At 35.0% G+C, this 20,117-nt stretch overlaps 1 long non-coding RNA gene across 1 annotated transcript; it reads left to right on the plus strand.

The window, feature by feature from the left end:
* Positions 1-5,660: 5,660 nt before the first annotated feature.
* Positions 5,661-6,188, plus strand: LOC147401421 (uncharacterized). The gene is made up of 2 exons (XR_015178204.1): positions 5,661-5,747; positions 5,840-6,188. It is a non-coding gene; the product is annotated as an uncharacterized LOC147401421 (long non-coding RNA).
* The last annotated feature ends 13,929 nt before the right edge of the window (positions 6,189-20,117 follow it).

Raw genomic sequence — 20,117 nt, forward strand, 5'->3', positions numbered from 1 at the left:
ACAATTGAGAAGCTGTTTGATGAAATCAAATTAAAAATAACTTTAGATGTGATAGGAGATGGGAAAGAGAGCAATACAAACAATGGAAGATTACCAAAAAAGGGTCAGTCTTAGTTTATTATAAAATAAGAGTAACATATATTAAAATTTACATCGATTCTTAAGGAGGTGCACCCATAACCATAGATGCTTATCACTTGTTTCTCGATGGAAAACATCTATGGTTTCATACATACATCCATGTCAACGATGTGAGATGAAGATTTTAATGTTACTTTAGCATTTTTTATGAAAAAATTAATAATTCTTTATTTTTTTTTAAATTATCAAAAACAACTTAAATCGTTGGAACTGTCTAGTGTTTAAGTAACTCGTTGGATATTCCAATGTCTTACGTTATTTTATAAATTTGAATGAAGGAAATGCCCGCTAAAGACCTTAATGGTAGTGGTACATTTTTGTTGTTTAGTGCAATATACAATATAAAACACTAAACTGTCTAAAACATTGGAGGGCCGTCCAACGATTTAATTCAAATTTTAGAAGGTCAAGTGTTCCATTTCTGAAATGAAATCAAGAGCAAGCCCTTCAATGTCTCCAAACATTCTCATCTTCTTACAAATTTTCATTTTTTGTATTGGGTCATCTTCATCATTAGTAACTCAAGAAACAAGAACAAAAAACAATGACATCCTTCGGATTAGTCTCGTCGATTGAGACTGTCCTTTATCTCTAATATATGATCCTAATAGTACAACTTATGACCGATCAAGGTGTCTTTCCACCAATCCATTGCCCGTTTCCAACACCTTCAATCTTCCATCCATTCCCCAAACTACCTTGTTACAGCACCACTGACATGGGATACTGTTGAATACGTAGTAAATTTTTTTGTCAAGACTCCTCCCTCTGAAGTCACAGCAATTCTTGACACAGGTGCTCGAGTTACATGGATCCAATGTCTCCCATGTAAGAAATGTATTCATCAAACTAAACCCATATTTGATCCATCAAAATCTTCGACTTATAACAACATACCATGCGGTTCACCTCCATGCAAGAAACTATATCAAAGTAACTGCAATGGAGGATTGTGACAATATGGAGCTACTTATGGTGATGGGGCTTACTCAGAAGGTTCATTTGTAACAAAAACATTCACATTTGACACGGCTGATTGTTGCAACATCTCATTGATCGATGTGGCCTTTGGGTGTAGTCACAACTATGGTGGCTTATTCAAGGGAAATCTAGTTGGGACATTGAGCATGGCCCAAGGCCCACTTTCACTGATCAGTCAAGTTAATCAACGAGGATTCTTATACTGTTTGCTACCCGGGTGGCACTTATCCGAGTCATCTTCAATTTGGCGTAACACCATCACTTGAAGGCAATACTACTCCAAAGAATCTGTACTATCTGTTTCTTGAAGACATCAGCTTTGGCTCAGAGGCCCTGCATATCCCAATAGAAACATTTAGGCCATCAAATACTCAAGGCCTTGTTATTGATACAGGAACTTCTATCGACATACTCGACTCATCAGGATTCGATCTTGTTGTTCAAGCAATACAATAAGTAATGAACTTAAAAGGAGATCCCTGATCCACGCCAAGAATTGGAGTTGTGCTATGATGGAACATCAAACGATTTAATTGGGTGGTTCCTTCACTTATCACTTCATGGGTGGAGCCAAACTCATTTTGGGGCCACATAGTTTATTCCAAGAGATAGTAAATAGGGTTGTGTGCCTCGCTATGTTGCACAACCATGGTGGCATTTCAATTATTAGCAGTCTTTTTCCGCAGAATTACATCATTGGGTATAACCTTGTGGACAAATTAATATCTTTCGGGCCTTCTGATTGTCGATACTTTTAAATCATTGAAAGTTTGGAGCTTGGCTCAACATCTTAAAGTTCAAATAAACTTATCTAGATTAATTTTAACAATGTGACCAAATGCTGTTTCTTAGGGACTTTGAGTAGTCCATGTTATTGGAATTCTCCAACCTACAAATTTGGGATACAAAATAAACTGAAGAAAATGAACAACAAAAACAAATCAACCACAACACACAAATGTATGTGAAAAAGCTTAAATCCCAGAAAATCACGAAATCACAACAATTTTACAATGTTCCAAAGGAAAAACAAGAATTATGAAAGTTTATCCTACTAGAAACGATAAACTTTCTCCTACAAGTTGACCAATGAAAGTTGTTGCTTGATTAACAGCACATCAATGTAGATCAGTAACATCATGCTCCACAAATGATCTAGGAGGATCTACATGCATAGTCTATAGTAAATTTGACATAATTTTATCATACGGACTTGGAATTCAACAATTTCAAAGGCGTTGAAAAGAGGACTCAGAGGACTACGCTACTGAATGCCTAGGCGTTCATTCCACAAATAGGATCTTTGACCCTAGATAACTCTAATTTGATCATGATTTTAAAGTTGTGGCAGAAGAGAGTTTTAACCTACTTAAGATTCTTAATCCAATTTGGAAGTAATTAGTTTTTAGACTTACTATAAATATTATTAACTATTTATAGTAAGTACGTAATTTAAATAGGATTTGGTTTTCTTTTGTCTAAGTACGCAAATTACAGTAAGATTGATTTTTCTTTCTTCTTTTATAAATATGGAAGGATAATAATGAAAAAGGAATTCTTTTTCTCCTTCAATTTATTTTGTTCTTCATTTGTGTGGTGTTTGGATTAACAAAATAAAACATATGCTCTATTCATGAATTTAGCAAAGAACAATTTTCCTTTTCATATAAATTTTGTGAAGATTTTAAGGTGGTGGTTAGATATCAATCCAACGTGCAATGCCTTAAGGGTGTAGGTTTGAATTTGAATTTAGGACAATGCTTGAATCTAATAGGTGGATTTACTGATCGTCTAACTTCCATTATCGACTCCTTAAATGTGGAACAATAATGATACTAGACTTGTGAGTTTGTTTTCATGACCAAAATTGAATGGAGCAACATATGAGAGTTTCCTCAAAATGATGATTATGAAATCTTATTCAATTAACCTAATCTTGCAATATGTATAAAATGTAGAATTAAATCACAGAACATGCAACCATGACACATAAAATTTTTATGTGGAAAACCCTTCCAGGAAAAAAATCATGAGACCAAGTTTAGAATGATCAAATATAGAATTATGAGTTTACAAAAATTACCCACACACAAGATGACAGACAAACTCGAATCCACGATTCACCCCTTTCTTCTTTTACCATGCCTTTTGCCGAACTCCACGATCCGATTCCAAGAAATGCTAATGTAGTATCTATCTCCACACAAACCGCAATACTCGATTCCACGAGCGACACAGAATAAAGATTCTGACTTTGTTTGCATTGAATTTCTCAAACACTCGTCAATTAGAATTGAGGCTCTGAGTTTGTGAAATTTACGAGTTTCTCAGAATAAGCTAAAAATTTTCTTCCACAAATTCTCCAAGGGAAACTTCCATGTGTTCTTATCTTTCTCTTCTCTTAAAAACGTGGTACTAACGTAGCCAAAGTACCTTTTTATAGAAAGAAAAAACAAGAGTTTTACATGACTTGAAACTGTTACAAAAAAATAGGAATTCTTTGCATGGAAAATCATTACGATCGGTTTATAACTCTATCTGATCAATCAATCAGTTTTTGACCAATATTGATCGATCGACTTTTGTAGTCGATCGATATACAATAAAAAATTAAAACCAGTTTTAATGGATCCCAATTAGAAGCTTGATAACAAAAGGGGGAACTTTTAGCAGATGTTGGGAAGTTTCAGAGACTGGTGGGCTGTCTCCTGTAATTGTAATTGATCAAACTGGATATAACATGTGGTTAATACTATTAGTTAGTATATGCATACCCCAAGGATTCTTCATTTTGAAGCAACAGAAAGAGTTCTTAAGTATCAAAAGTTGCCCTTGGAAAGAGAATTTAAATGCTAATTATGGTCATTTCAGAATAAAAGCATTTACAGATGTAGATTGGGCTAGGGCTAAAGATGATCATTGATCTACGTCTAGGTATTGGACATTTGTTGAAGGTAATCTAGTTACTTGGAGAAGCAAGAAATAGATTGTGGTTGCTTTGTCTAGTGTTGAGGAAGAATATCGAGCCATGGCATGGGGTACAATAGAGATCCTTTGGCTTTGAATTTTGTTATGTGAACTTGGTCATAAGGCAGCGAAACTTGCGAGACTTTACTGTGATAACAAAGTAGTCATCAGTGTAGCCTTTAACCCGATCCAACATGACCTTATAAAGCATATTGAGATTGACAAATACTTTATTTGAGAAAAAGTGGAGTTTAAAGTCGTATGCCTCTCATATGTGAAGTCAGAGGATCAACTGACGGATGTATTGGCTAAAGGGGTTCCAAAGAAGAAGCTAAATGATTTTCTTGGCAAGTTGGGCATGATTGATATCTTTGCCCCACTTGAGGGGGAGTGTAGAATTAACTAAGTTATGTAATATGTTTATGTTAGAGGAGTTCAAACAAAATAATTAGTATGTGGAGTATATTGTAATTATGGAAAAGTTTATATAAATAGTGAGAGAGGGGTTGATTAACACTAATCTGGTGTCTTTCTGCCTAATCTTTTTCTCTTCCTTCCTCTATTTCTCTCTTCTTCTATTCCACTACAGATTTCAACTACAACTGTAAATAAGATCTGGTGATCATCAAATAGTTTATACCTTTTTGGAAAATTTCATACCAACCGATCTTTCCTCGACTCTAGAGACTAGGATTGTTTTGGAAGTTCGTTTCTTTCCTGCTTAGGAATTGACTAAGCTTCATGGAACATTTCATTTAACTCTCACCTTTTAGTATCTTGCCAGAAATTGAGTTTACCTCATTGGATTACTTTGATAATGTACTTTGAAATGTAATGTCTACCATCATGGTAAAGCTAGTGAGATTTGAACTGTATATATTACTATTTATTTATTTCCCTTTTCTTTTTTTTGTGTTCTCCCTAATTTAGTTATATCAATAGTTAATAATCATGGTGAAGTTTTGGAGGCATGCTTTTATAGATTGGTTAGACCGTAGATCGCCTCAGTCTTCTCACCTTTCCTCCCTCTGAACAATGCAAATCCTGATAGAAAATTTTTGCATATCTGTGTAAATCAATAAACCAGCGTGCAAATGTGAGTTTTTCACATCAAGTTGATGGAATGGTCAATTCCTTGTAGCAACAATTGGAAATGGAACTCAAACAGAAGTGATCTTTGACATTAGGAAAAGTTTTTAGCAGTCAACTGCTATAAGTAAACTCATTTTCTACCTGAAACGCCTTCAGCCTTTTAAGGGAGAATATTTAACTGATCTCTAGCGAGTACACCCATTTACGAACAAATATTCATCTTCTATGGCCTTTTCCCCCCTCATTGGGACACAATTTCTGCAAGATTCGAAGGTTCTTTTGGCACAAAAAAGTTGTGATACTGAGGCTGCAGATTATGATAGATACTTACTAAAACGGGTGAAGTACTTGTGTTGGACACGTCAAATTCTGACACCCACAGACTCAAACCCCCCCCTTCTTTTGCAAGATACTTACTAGCATTTATAGAACCAATCATTTTAATTACTTTTATTGTTTAATTGTATTTTCATTTTAACCTGATAATGTTTCTATATTGACATGGTTACAGGCAACATATTTGAGAATGAAACAACAATCGAGAACGAGATAATAAAGTCAAGCAGGTTTGCATTCTTGATCCCGTTTTCTACACAATGTTCCTCCAAGTAAAACATTTTTCATACAAATAAACCCCATAATTGATATCTTCACATAGGTGGCCTTGTACAAGATCGTTTACAGACCCGGTCCAAAGTTTCGAAGATCAAAACAAGTCATCGGCTTCTGCAGTGGAAACCTCCACCACCTTGGCCAACAAGAAATACCAGTGTAAGAAGAGCAGCAGTTAGTACAATTCCTTTATCTCATTCAAACCCATGAAACCTTAGGACTATAGTTTTAAGGTACTGTTTAATTTTTAACAAATTCTTAATTTTCTAGTTTGCTAAAGAGTAAAGGAGAAGTATCAGATATTTGGGACTCACCTAAGATCAATCAAGTTTGATTTGGATTATCTCGGTTGAAACATTTTCTCGAGATGAGATTTTAAATCTTGTTTGCTCGTATTTTTTCTGACTGCAAAATATTGATTAGTGTTGATCGATGGCCGCATCCTATTGAATTGTGTCGGGCATGAGGTGGGGCTGGTCAGATCTGCCCATGTACCATTGGTTGACCATTGTAGTCAACAGTCTGTATCAAGAAGTGTGGAGTTCGTCAATTCTAGATTTGATTTCACACATCTATTTTTAAAATTATAGCATATGACGCCGTGTTCCACAATCCTCAGGCGGACTTCTTGAAGTGGTTAGAAGTCATTGCTCTAAAGAAGCGATGAATGCTGAGGTAAGCTCGTCTTTGGGATTGAACAATGTCTAAGCAATTTAAACTTGTTGGTAAAGAAGGTTTTTCATGAAGAAGACATATCGGCTCTAGTAGTGTTCTTGAATCACTTCTATAAGACGACTCAAATTGATGGTTTGGCGACAACATTTTGGAAGTGCTTTTTTACAATTGAGAAGCTGTTTGATGAAATCAAATTAAAAATAACTTTAGATGTGATAGGAGATGGGAAAGAGAGCAATACAAACAATGGAAGATTACCAAAAAAGGGTCAGTCTTAGTTTATTATAAAATAAGAGTAACATATATTAAAATTTACATCGATTCTTAAGGAGGTGCACCCATAACCATAGATGCTTATCACTTGTATCTCGATGGAAAACATCTATGGTTTCATACATACATCCATGTCAGCGATGTGAGATGAAGATTTTAATGTTACTTTAGCATTTTTTATCAAAAAATTAATAATTCTTTATTTTTTTTTAAATTATCAAAAACAACTTAAATCGTTGGAACTGTCTAGTGTTTAAGTAACTCGTTGGATATTCCAATGTCTTACGTTATTTTATAAATTTGAATGAAGGAAATGCCCGCTAAAGACCTTAATGGTAGTGGTACATTTTTGTTGTTTAGTGCAATATACAATATAAAACACTAAACTGTCTAAAACATTGGAGGGCCGTCCAACGATTTAATTCAAATTTTAGAAGGTTAAGTGTTCCATTTCTGAAATGAAATCAAGAGCAAGCCCTTCAATGTCTCCAAACATTCTCATCTTCTTACAAATTTTCATTTTTTGTATTGGGTCATCTTCATCATTAGTAACTCAAGAAACAAGAACAAGAAACAATGACATCCTTCGGATTAGTCTCGTCGATTGAGACTGTCCTTTATCTCTAATATATGATCCTAATAGTACAACTTATGACCGATCAAGGTGTCTTTCCACCACTCCATTGCCCGTTTCCAACACCTTCAATCTTCCATCCATTCCCCAAACTACCTTGTTACGGCACCACTGACATGGGATACTGTTGAATACGTAGTAAATTTTTTTGTCAAGACTCCTCCCTCTGAAGTCACAGCAATTCTTGACACAGGTGCTCAAGTTACATGGATCCAATGTCTCCCATGTAAGAAATGTTTTCAACAAACTAAACCCATATTTGATCCATCAAAATCTTCGACTTATAACAACATACCATGCGGTTCACCTCCATGCAAGAAACTATATCAAAGTAACTGCAACGGAGGATTGTAACAATATGGAGCTACTTATGGTGATGGGGCTTACTCAGAAGGTTCATTTGTAACAAAAACATTCACATTTGACACGGCTGATTGTTGCAACATCTCATTGATCGATGTGGCCTTTGGGTGTAGTCACAACTATGGTGGCTTATTCAAGGGAAATCTAGCTGGGACATTGAGCATGGGCCAAGGCCCACTTTCACTGATCAATCAAGTTAATCAACGAGGATTCTTATACTGTTTGGCTACCCGGGTGGCACTTATCCGAGTCATCTTCAATTTGGCGTAACACCATCACTTGAAGGCAATACTACTCCAAAGTATCTGTACTATCTGTTTCTTGAAGACATCAGCTTTGGCTCAGAGGCCCTGCATATCCCAATAGAAACATTTAGGCCATCAAATACTCAAGGCCTTGTTATTGATACAGGAACTTCTATCGACATACTCGACTCATCAGGATTCGATCTTGTTGTTCAAGCAATACAATAAGTAATGAACTTAAAAGGAGATCCCTGATCCACACCAAGAATTGGAGTTGTGCTATGATGGAACATCAAACGATTTACTTGGGTTTCCTTCACTTATCACTTCATGGGTGGAGCCGAACTCATTTTGGGGCCACATAGTTTATTCCAAGAGATAGTAAATAGGGTTGTGTGCCTCGCTATGTTGCACAACCATGGTGGCATTTCAATTATTAGCAGTCTTTTTCCGCAGAATTACATCATTGGGTATAACCTTGTAGACAAATTAATATCTTTCGGGCCTTCTGATTGTCGATACTTTTAAATCATTGAAAGTTTGGAGCTTGGCTCAACATCTTAAAGTTCAAATAAACTTATCTAGATTAATTTTAACAATGTGACCAAATGCTGTTTCTTAGGGACTTTGAGTAGTCCATGTTATTGGAATTCTCCAACCTACAAATTTGGGATACAAAATAAACTGAAGAAAATGAACAACAAAAACAAATCAACCACAACACACAAATTTATGTGAAAAAGCTTAAATCCCAGAAAATCACGAAATCACAACAATTTTACAATGTTCCAAAGGAAAAACAAGAATTATGAAAGTTTATCCTACTAGAAACGATAAACTTTCTCCTACAAGTTGACCAATGAAAGTTGTTGCTTGATTAACAGCACATCAATGTAGATCAGTAACATCATGCTCCACAAATGATCTAGGAGGATCTACATGCATAGTCTATAGTAAATTTGACATAATTTTATCATACGGACTTGGAATTCAACAATTTCAAAGGCGTTGAAAAGAGGACTCAGAGGACTACGCTACTGAATGCCTAGGCGTTCATTCCACAAATAGGATCTTTGACCCTAGATAACTCTAATTCGATCATGATTTTAAAGTTGTGGCAGAAGAGTATTTTAACCTACTTAAGATTCTTAATCCAATTTGGAAGTAATTAGGACTTTATTATTTTTAGACTTACTATAAATATTATTAACTATTTATAGTAAGTACGTAATTTAAATAGGATTTGGTTTTCTTTTGTCTAAGTACGCAAATTACAGTAAGATTGATTTTTCTTTCTTCTTTTATAAATATGGAAGGATAATAATGAAAAAGGAATTCTTTTTCTCCTTCAATTTATTTTGTTCTTCATTTGTGTGGTGTTTGGATTAACAAAATAAAACATATGCTCTATTCATGAATTTAGCAAAGAACAATTTTCCTTTTCATATAAATTTTGTGAAGATTTTAAGGTGGTGGTTAGATATCAATCCAACGTGCAATGCCTTAAGGGTGTAGGTTTGAATTTGAATTTAGGAGAATGCTTGAATTTAATAGGTGGATTTACTGATCGTCTAACTTCCATTATCGACTCCTTAAATGTGGAACAATAATGATACTAGACTTGTGAGTTTGTTTTCATGACCAAAATTGAATGGAGCAACATATGAGAGTTTCCTCAAAATGATGATTATGAAATCTTATTCAATTAACCTAATCTTGCAATATGTATAAAATGTAGAATTAAATCACAGAACATGCAACCATGACACATAAAATTTTTATGTGGAAAACCCTTCCAGGAAAAAAATCATGAGACCAAGTTTAGAATGATCAAATATAGAATTATGAGTTTACAAAAATTACCCACACACAAGATGACAGACAAACTCGAATCCACGATTCACCCCTTTCTTCTTTTACCATGCCTTTTGCAGAACTCCACGATCCGATTCCAAGAAATGCTAATGTTGTATCTATCTCCACACAAACCGCAATACTCGATTCCACGAGCGACACAGAATAAAGATTCTGACTTTGTTTGCATTGAATTTCTCAAACACTCGTTAATTAGAATTGAGGCTCAGGTTTGTGAAATTTACGAGTTTCTCAGAATAAGCTAAAAATTTTCTTCCACAAATTCTCCAAGGGAAACTTCCATGTGTTTTTATCTTTCTCTTCTCTTAAAAACGTAGTACTAACGTAGCCAAAGTACCTTTTTATAGAAAGAAAAAACAAGAGTTTTACATGACTTGAAACTGTTAAAAAAAAATAGGAATTCTTTGCATGGAAAATCATTACGATCGGTTTATAACTCTATCTGATCAATCAATCAGTTTTTGACCAATATTGATCGATCGACTTTTGTAGTCGATCGATATACAATAAAAAATTAAAACCAGTTTTTCTTTCTTATTTCAAAGAATTAAAACCAACGGACTTTAGTTTCTCTTTAATTCTCTAAGTCACTTACCATCTTAATTGGAATCGAATGATCTTCAATTTTTTCTTGAGTTGGACTTTGAGATTGAGCTAGATTCTTGAACCTAGACTCAACATGAATTTTTGGAAACTGAACTATGCCAACACAAATTATGAAAATAATTTCTCAACAGCATATTCATTCATCCGGCATAGGATTTCGACGATGTTGATAATGAAATCATATTAGAAATTCGACGAGTACTTCTAAGCGTAAGTCAATATCACACCGCAACTAAAACCACATACAACATGAAACATCTAGATCAATAATTTGAATTGTTAATCCCTATAGTCTTTTATGGAAAATCAATTAATTACTCATTCACTCCTACTTAATCCTGTATAGAACTTGTATACCATCTCTATCTTTATATGTTCTTGAAACTTATTTCATTTTCCATTTCTTTAATGAAATCAAGATCAAGCCCTTCATTGTCTCCAAACTTTCTTATCATCTTACTAATCTTCATTTTTTTTGTTGGGTCATCAGTAACTCAAGAAACAAGCACAATCAGCAATGAAATTATTCGAGTTGGTCTCTTAGATCGAGACTCTCCTTTATCTCCATTCTAAGATCCTAATACTTCAGCTTATGGCAGATCGAGGTCTCTTATCCACCATTCCATTGCCTGTCTCCAGCACCTTTAATCCTTCATCACTATGTGAAAAAAGCCCATATTTGACGGTCTTAGCCCGTCAAATATTTTCTTGTAGAATTTTTTTTTGATAGCTCTGAACTATCAAATTATTGGAGAATGAGCTTAAAAAAAAAAAAAAAAAAAAAAAATCCATAGAGTGACCGTCGAATATAGAGGTTTAACAAACAATAGGACGATCCTCTAATTCACCAATCACAATAAACGAAATAGTAATAAAAAAATCAGAAAAATAAAAAACAAAACAAAAATCATAAAACAAGATCTAAATTAAACTAAACAATTCAAAATTCATATTATATATTGAAATTCCATTACTAAACAAGCTCTAATTGAAGCAATTGGACACTTAAAATGAAATTGAGTCACATAATTGCTTAGAAATAAAACACAATTAGAAGCAAATGGTTGTGATGCTTTTGATCTCTTCTGACTCTCTCCGCTCTATCGTGCCCTCTTATTTTCCTCAAGGTTTGGATTTCCCCTACAAAAGATAAGAATAGATTTACCATTGAAAATTGAAATCTAAATCTCACCACAAAAATACAAATTATAACAACAAACTAGGTTTTCCTGACAATTTGGTAGATCTAAAAGATAAAGTCATTTATAGAAAACTTTGCTTATTTTGATTAATATTAATTTTAGAGAGTTACGATTGCCACACCAACTTTTACTAAGGCCACACCAACTGTGCGCAATTCCTTTTAGTGATTTACATGGGAATTGGTGAGGCATTAGTAAAAGCTGGTGTGGCAATAGGGACTCTCTTAATTTAAAATATTTAAAAGTCTGAATCAGTGGGAACAAAAACAAACTCTGGAATACAGTTATCTTCCAGTTAATATAAATAGAAAGTCCAAACTAAAGTTTCTACATTCACATGTAGTATTTTGCCCATTTGTCTAAAAAACTTTTCCAATCTTGTTGAATCCATTAAAGAGTGTTGTATTTCATGCTTATAAAGTTGTAGCTCCAAGCAAAGAAAGAGTGCACCTACAATCCTCAATAAACATCTTCTGTAGACCTAGCAATGATGAGCCCTAGGAGTCTTGTATGTGGAACACTTCTCACACACTCTTTACAAAATCATGCAAATGCGGAAATTAATAATATATTAATGTAAAGAAATATGTGCGACTGAATACACAATCTGAACAAGGTGTCTCTTTAAAGTGTTTTCATGTGAGTACCCTCTCCATATTTCTTAAACCCAACAGAACATCCTAAGCTTGCAATTTCATAAAGTAAAATGCTGGAATGACACAAACGGAGACACAAAGGTGACAAAATGATGTGGTGGTGCGCACATAAGCGTAGATGCTTTTTGCTCATATCTTGTAGAAAAGCATCTACGGTAATGTGCACGACACCATGACTTTTTGTCACCCTTGTGTCACCCCAGCACAACTCTTTCATAAACTAAAGAAAACTAAATTATGAAACTTCCAAGAGACACAAAGTCAATTCACCACCTAAAATTAATTCACTCAGTAAATAAATTCAAGTTTTCCACGAAAATAGCTTTAGTACAACAAAATACACAACAGATCAAAAACCCTTCAAATAACATAAATAAACAACCAAGTGTCCTCATATCCAACTAAAAGCTCCAACAAATCGACATATTCACCATCTCTTACTCGACAGATTGTACCAATTCAAAGATGATTAAATAATTCAACTATAGAAAAAGGTAATGAACTTTTAATCTCGACATTAGTAAATACAACATATATCAAATTAGTACAATACAACATACATGAAAATAATCTCAATAATCCAAACTACACAGATGTTTAAAGGGGATGCCAAGTTCTCAAATTGGTGAAATAATAGATGAAAAAAAGAATGACTTCTAATACCGAAAATACTTCAACTTTCCATTTATTTCACAAACTATGTAACAAGCAGCTTGGTGTCTTCTGAATAAGGTAAGATTTCTTTGGCAAATAGTTCATTTTATTGGAAATCTATGTTAATGTAACACTTATAAAATGTATTATGCGGCTTCTGGGCATGGCTGTTTTTAGTGGGATCGGTAACTTGAAGGTGAAGGTGGGTTTTAAACACAGGTCTATTATGTCAACATTCACAAACTTCATACTCATACTTCTATTATATAGAGTGTGGCATACTTGGAAGGGTCATTTTCAGCCTAGGATATATTTTTGGAACCATCGAGTGGTAGATTTAACTCCCAACTTAGCTTGTGCACTACGTGTATTCCTTATGAGTTATTTTGATCAACTACTTAATTGACACCATAACTTTGTGTCCTTTGGACCTGAGTGCATGTGAGTTTACCAATGACTTTGAAACTCTTACCTCTCCTGGTCATCACCAAGCCTCAATGGAGAGATCAAGACTTCAGCTGATTCGTTGTCATAGTAAACATCCTGCATTATTCCATTCATCAAAATATAGAGCTCACACTCAGCTGAGAACAGTAAGACAGTTACAAAGATTTACCAACCTAAAAAAAGGGGACAATTCTAATGATTTACATAATAAAAATTGAAAATTCCAGATTTTTGAAACCCCAAACCCCTCTGTTTATCTGTTTTCCATCTTCACTTGACGTAGTTTTTATTTTTATTTTTTGGAAGGTAATGTTTAACAATCCCTAAAAAGAATTGGAAAATTTACCTCATCATCTCGCTCAAGAGATCCATGAACCTACAGCCACGCACAAGAAGAACCAAATTATATACCTCCACAATTTCTCCTAAACGGTCCTGGAAGGAAGGTTTCAAGTTGCAGACATGATTGATTCAAACTGTAAACTAAATCAAAATGGAGATCTCAAGAACAAATTTACAATGAAAGTACAAAAATGAAGTTAAACATTTAAATGAAAAATATATGATTAGTGATCAAGAATGATTGATCCTATATAGAATGGTAAGAATTTAGAAGAATCCACTAGAATGCTTAGACACCATAACCAATTCACACATAATAACTATAAGAACTACCCATGTAGTGAAACAATGTCAAGATGAAAAGCATATACTCTTCTTTTGAATTTCATCTGTCTTTCTCCATTGCAAATGTTTGAAAACATCAAGAAAAATGAGTTTCAATGTAGAGTTTTATTAGGTGAATTGCAACTTTAATTACTGTTCTTTCCGAACTTCAAAGAATGCTCTTTGCACAACTTTTTCAAATTGTATTTGAAGAAAGTATTTGACAAACGCCAAAGGAAGTTTTTTTTTGGCTCATTTTGCTGGGTTCATTGAGACCTTGTTACATGCTTAATCTTCCAAATCCTAAAATTGCTTTGCAGCACTCTTTCGTATTGAAATTTTTTTTCACTGAAATCCAAGATCCACCAATCACATGAGCCAGCATGTATTGAATGGCATCCCTAATTTACAAAACTACCCTTGCTATGCTCGATGTGGCACACACTGAAGACTCTGAGCAAAGAATCACTCCTTTCATATCATCTAGAATTTAAGTCTTTAAAATTATCAAATTATTTGTTACTTTTGTTAATATAGAAATTTTGATATTCGATCTCTTGAAAATGCCGTCTTAGATTATCTTCCGAAAATTCTAATCCCTAGAGATTGCCTAGGGATCAGTTTTGCTGGGAAATGTACATCCAACCAGATAAAAACCTGAAATTCTAGAGCGACCATGATGCAAATTACATAAATCCCATTAAAATTATAACCTTCATTATAAGGCCAATCAATATGACATAGATGTGTTTACCTGGAACTAAGTTCCCCACATTGATATAAGAATCATTTATTGAAACTACAAACATCAGATATTGCTAAGCAGACTACCTTGTCACAGCACATTAACATGGGAGACTCTCGATGACGTAGTAAAATTTTATGTCGGGACTCCTCCCTTTGAAGTCACAGCAATTCTCGAGACAGGTGCTAAAATTACATGGTTGCAATGTATCCCTTGCAAGAAATGTTTTCAACAAACTAAATCCTTATTTGATCCATCAAAATCTTTGAGTTATGAGAGCATGCTCTGCGGTTCACCTACATGCGAGAAACTACATCAAAATGGCTGAATGGGAGATTGTGCCAATATTGATCTTTGTATGCTGATGGGCTCACTCAGAAGGATCATTTGCAACAGAAACATTCACATTCGACACTGTTGATAGTTGCAATGTGTCATTGATTGATATGGCCTTTGGGTGTGGCCATAATAGTGGTGGCATATTCAAGGGAAATCTAGGTGGGATAGTGAGCATAGGCTAAGGCCAGCTTTCACTGATTAATCAAGTTTATCAACGAAGATTCTCATACTGTTTGGCTCCTCGGGGTGGCACTTCTCTGAGTCATCTTCAATTTGGTGTAACGCCATCACTTGTAGGCAAAACTACACCCATGTTTCAAGTATCACATTGGGATTATCTATACTATTTGTCTCTTGAAGACATCAGCCTTGGCTCAAAGGCCCTGCATATCCCAATAGAAGCATTTAAGCCATCAAGTTCGAGCACTACAAAAAGCGATGAAATTAAAGGAGATCCCTGACCCACACCAAAAATTGGAGTTCTTCTATGATTGAACATTAGATGACTTAATCGGGTTTCCTTCATGGGTGGAGCCAACCTTGTGTTGGGGCCACATAGTTTATTCCAAGAGGTTGCAAATAGAGTTGTGTGCCTCGCCATGTTGCGCAACCATGGTGGCCTTTCGATTATTGGCAGCCTTTCTCAACAGAACTACATCATAGGATACGACCTTATGAACAAATTGATATCTTTTGGGCCTTCTGATTGTCGATACTTGTAAACCTTTTAAGGTTGTGAAAGATTTGCAGCTCAGCTCATTATCTTAAAGTTCAAATAAACTTAACCAAATTAAGTTTAGCAATTTGATTAAATGCTGCTTGGAATATAAAATTACTTAAGGAGAATGAACAGGAAAAAGTAATCAACACATGGATTTACGTGAAAAACTTTAAATTCGAGAAAAATCACGAAATCACACCAATTTTGCATTGTTCAAAAGGCCAAAAAGAATTATATAACTTTATCTTGCAAAAAATGATAAACATTCCCCGACATCTTGACCTGCGGAAGCTGTGGCTTGATTAATGGTACATCCTTGTAGGTCACCACCATCATACTCCACAAAATGTAACACATACTCCGTTCATGAATTTAGCAAAGAACAATTTTTCTTTCATATATTTTTTTGTGAAGATTTTAGGATCCTTAGATGTCGATCCAATGTGCAATGCCTTAAGGACATGGGTTTAAATCTGAAGTTAGGAGAATCCGTGAGTTTAATAAGTGGATTTACTTATTGATGTCTTCCATTACCGACTCCTTAAGTGTGGAACAAGAATAATACTAGACTCATGAGTTTGTTTTCATGACCAAAATTGAATGGAGTAACAAAATTTGTTCATCCGACCCAAATTTTTTACATAAGATTTCTATGATGATGACACTTATGAAATCAAATTAGAAAATCGAAGAGTAACCTCTAAACCTAAGCTCTCCTCCTTATCTTCCTGGTGGCGATGTTATCAAATACTTTTGAAGGCATTCCTAGATAGAGTAGTCTACATGTCGACATCAAACCCTAAATAGAACCATAAGCCAAAAAGAATAAGCGATCACAACGAGATTTACGTGATTAGTCCTGTGTCTACCTCCACAGATGATATGAAAGCAATTCACTAACTCTGGTGGACCTTTCTCTTGATTAGATAGTGTTGAAAAGCTCTAGATAATAAAAGTGGATATGAGCACACTTTCAATAACAGGTGAGGTGATAAAATAGAATGTAGAAATAATTTTCGATTAGACAATCACAAATATTTGGGATAAGGCTTTGATATCTATGCTAGGAACTTTAACCAATAGGCCGAAATGCCTAGACCTATTGTAATGCGTCAAATTTAAGTCCTTAACTACTTAGGCACCTAAAAAATCACATGCTTTGTAGTTGATGTCCACGTCGGCTTCTACTCCTAGCGGTGGCCCAAAACATTGGAAGCCTAAACTAATGTGCCAAAAGGCCTAGACCTATTGGAACTCGTCAAATTGCTCTTGCCACTTAGGCACGTAACTATCTACTTCTTGCATTGGCTCAATGGACAGAAATTCCCCACCCATCATGCAACACCTCCTTCCTAGTATTATGTTTTATGGTGAAGGTGCTTCCAAATGTTCCTAGAAATTCTTGCTCTTCCTGGACCCACTAAAACAAAAATCTTCATTAGGAACAGCCCTATTTCTAAGACAGTGTGAAACGGCTATGCAACCCTTTCATATTGAGGCTTCGTTAATGAATTTAAATGGTCATATGCCGTTTTAAAATTTGAGGTTTGAAATTGTTTAAAACCGTTCCAAATGTGCAAAGATGGAATGGCCTAAAGTCGTCCCCTAGTATACCACCAATATAAAATTATATACTAATCAGGAACGGTTTTCAACAGTTCCATATGTTAAAAGCAGGATAAAAACTTAGAATTTAATGGCCTACAAAATAAGGTTTTATGCTCCGGTATCCTATTTTCCAAAGCAAGTACCATTATTAAAAAATACTGAAAAAAAGAGAGACAAGAACATGGTTTTTAAACTCGTCAAAGACCAAGACGTATCGCCCGAGTTAACTTGGTATCAGAGCTGAACGAGACCAACTCACAAAGTCATTTTTTTGATCGAGTTTTATGTCTCACGTACAAATTTTCGAGTTATCTCACGAGACGTCTCAAACGTATCGAAAAACTCGTCCGAGACGACTCAGTATCGGAGCTGAACGAGACGAGACATGATACCGAGTTTAAAAACCATGGACAAGAATGACGTGAAAGAGTTACTCCTCCTTACCTCTAGTAAAAAAAAATAAAAAATGAAAGAACATAAATTGTACTATAGTCCTAACTTCCTATAAAACTATGTTGCATGCCTGGCACTTGAATCTTTGTTGGATTTCTCAATATTTGCAAGTCAGGATTTCTCTCACGCTTATAATGACAACATGGTTTTTAAACTCGGTTTTGCATCTCGTCTCGTCCTGGTCCGATACCGAGTCATCTCGAATGAGTTTTCCAATACGTTTGGGACGTCTTGTGAGACAGAGAAAAAAAATGAACGTGAGTCCTAAATCTCGGTCAAAAAATGACTTTGTGAGTTGGTCTCGTTCAGCTACAATACCGAGTTAACTTGGGTGATACGTCTTGGTCTCGGACGAGTTTAAAAACCATGATGACAGTGGCCTAACCCACAAACCTGGCAACACACACAAATGCTCACCTCTCTGTCTTCTCATCATCTACCTTTCCCTTAAAAAGGCTTTGATGAGTACAACCCCCAAAAACTTGGGCTTACTGGACACCAAAAGAAGCAAAAAAAAACTTACAACTGCAGACTCCATCTTCAGTCTGCTTCTTATTCATCAACTTCATCAAACATACCAAGCCAGAAGCCTCCATATCCTTCGAGGAATCTTCCAATATTTAATAGTAATTGAATATGATTTAAGTCTTTCCATGTAAATTCAACCGTCATCAATCAACTTTGCCAAAGAAATCTGTATCTATTAAAGAAAATGTAGAGAATCAGTAATTCAGATTTTCATAGACCACAAGAAGCTTAAACCATGAATTGAAGTTAAAACAAAATCACATAAACCAGAACTATAAATTTTGACCAAAGAGCATGATGGTTCACTTATAGTTTTGGTAGGAAAGCATATATATATATATATATATATATATAGGGTCGGGTTCCTGCAACACACATTGCGACACACATATAGACAACGTGTTTGTCTTATATGGGCAAAAATGTTTGGAATGAGCTGATTTTTTGTGAGGATGATCTCTGTGATGAGGGGATCATCCTGGAAAAAAATCATCCCATTCAAAAACTTGTAACCCCATCAAAATTGATTTACAAAAATTGGACGGTCTATAATTTTTCAATAAAAATTGGACGGTCTAGAAGTTTTGGAATGAGCTGATTTTTGGCAAGGATGATCTTCTCACCACAGAGATCATCCTCACAAAAAATCAGCCCATTCCAAACATTTTTGCCCATATAAGACAAAACACGTTGTCTATATGTGTGTTGAAATGATTGTCGTTTGAACCTGATCCATATATATATATATGGGGGGGGCGTTCAATGGCAAACTTTTTAGCAAACTTTTTGGCAAAACATTTTTCAAAACATGAGTTAGAAGTTTTGGAATGGGCTGATTTTTGGTGAGGATGATCTCTACGGTGTGGAGATCATCCTCACCAAAAATCAGCTCATTCCAAAACTTCTAACACCATCAAAAATAGTTTACAAAAAATTGACGGTCCACAAATTTTCAACTGGTAAACATGGGTTAGAAGTTTTGGAATGGGCTGATTTTTTGTGAGGATGATCTACTCACCGTAGAGATCATCCTCACCAAAAATCAGCCCATTCCAAAACTTCTAACTCATGTTTTAAAAAATGTTTTGCCAAAAAGTTTGCTAAAAAGTTTGCCCTTGAACGCTACCCTTTATATATATATGGGAAATGTTCAGCAACAAACATTTGGCAAAACATTTTTGAAAATATGGGTTACAGGTTTTGGAATAGGCTGATTTTTGGTGAGGATGATCTCTACAGGGAATAGATCATCATCACCAAAAATCAGCCCATTCCAAAACTTCTAACCCATCAAAAATGGTTTACAAAAAATGGACGGTCCACGATTTTTCAAGGCTAGAAGTTTTGGAATGGGCTGATTTTTTATGAGGATGATCTCCTCACCGTAGAGATCATCCTCACCAAAAATCAGCCCATTCCAAAACCTCTAACCCATGTTTTGAAAAATGTTTTGCCAAAATGTTTGTTGCTGAAAGGGACCCTATATATTATATATATATATATATATATATATATATATATAGGGTCCCGTTCGGCACCCTAAGTTTTACCACACACTTTAACAAACGCGTTTTGTCTTACATGGGTTAGAAGTTTCGGAATGAGCTGATTTTTGGTGAGGATGATCTCTATGG

Source organism: Akebia trifoliata, chromosome 5 (assembly GCF_017979445.1).
Source record: "Akebia trifoliata isolate Shusen 1 chromosome 5, ASM1797944v1, whole genome shotgun sequence".
Taxonomy (NCBI): Eukaryota; Viridiplantae; Streptophyta; class Magnoliopsida; order Ranunculales; family Lardizabalaceae; genus Akebia; species Akebia trifoliata.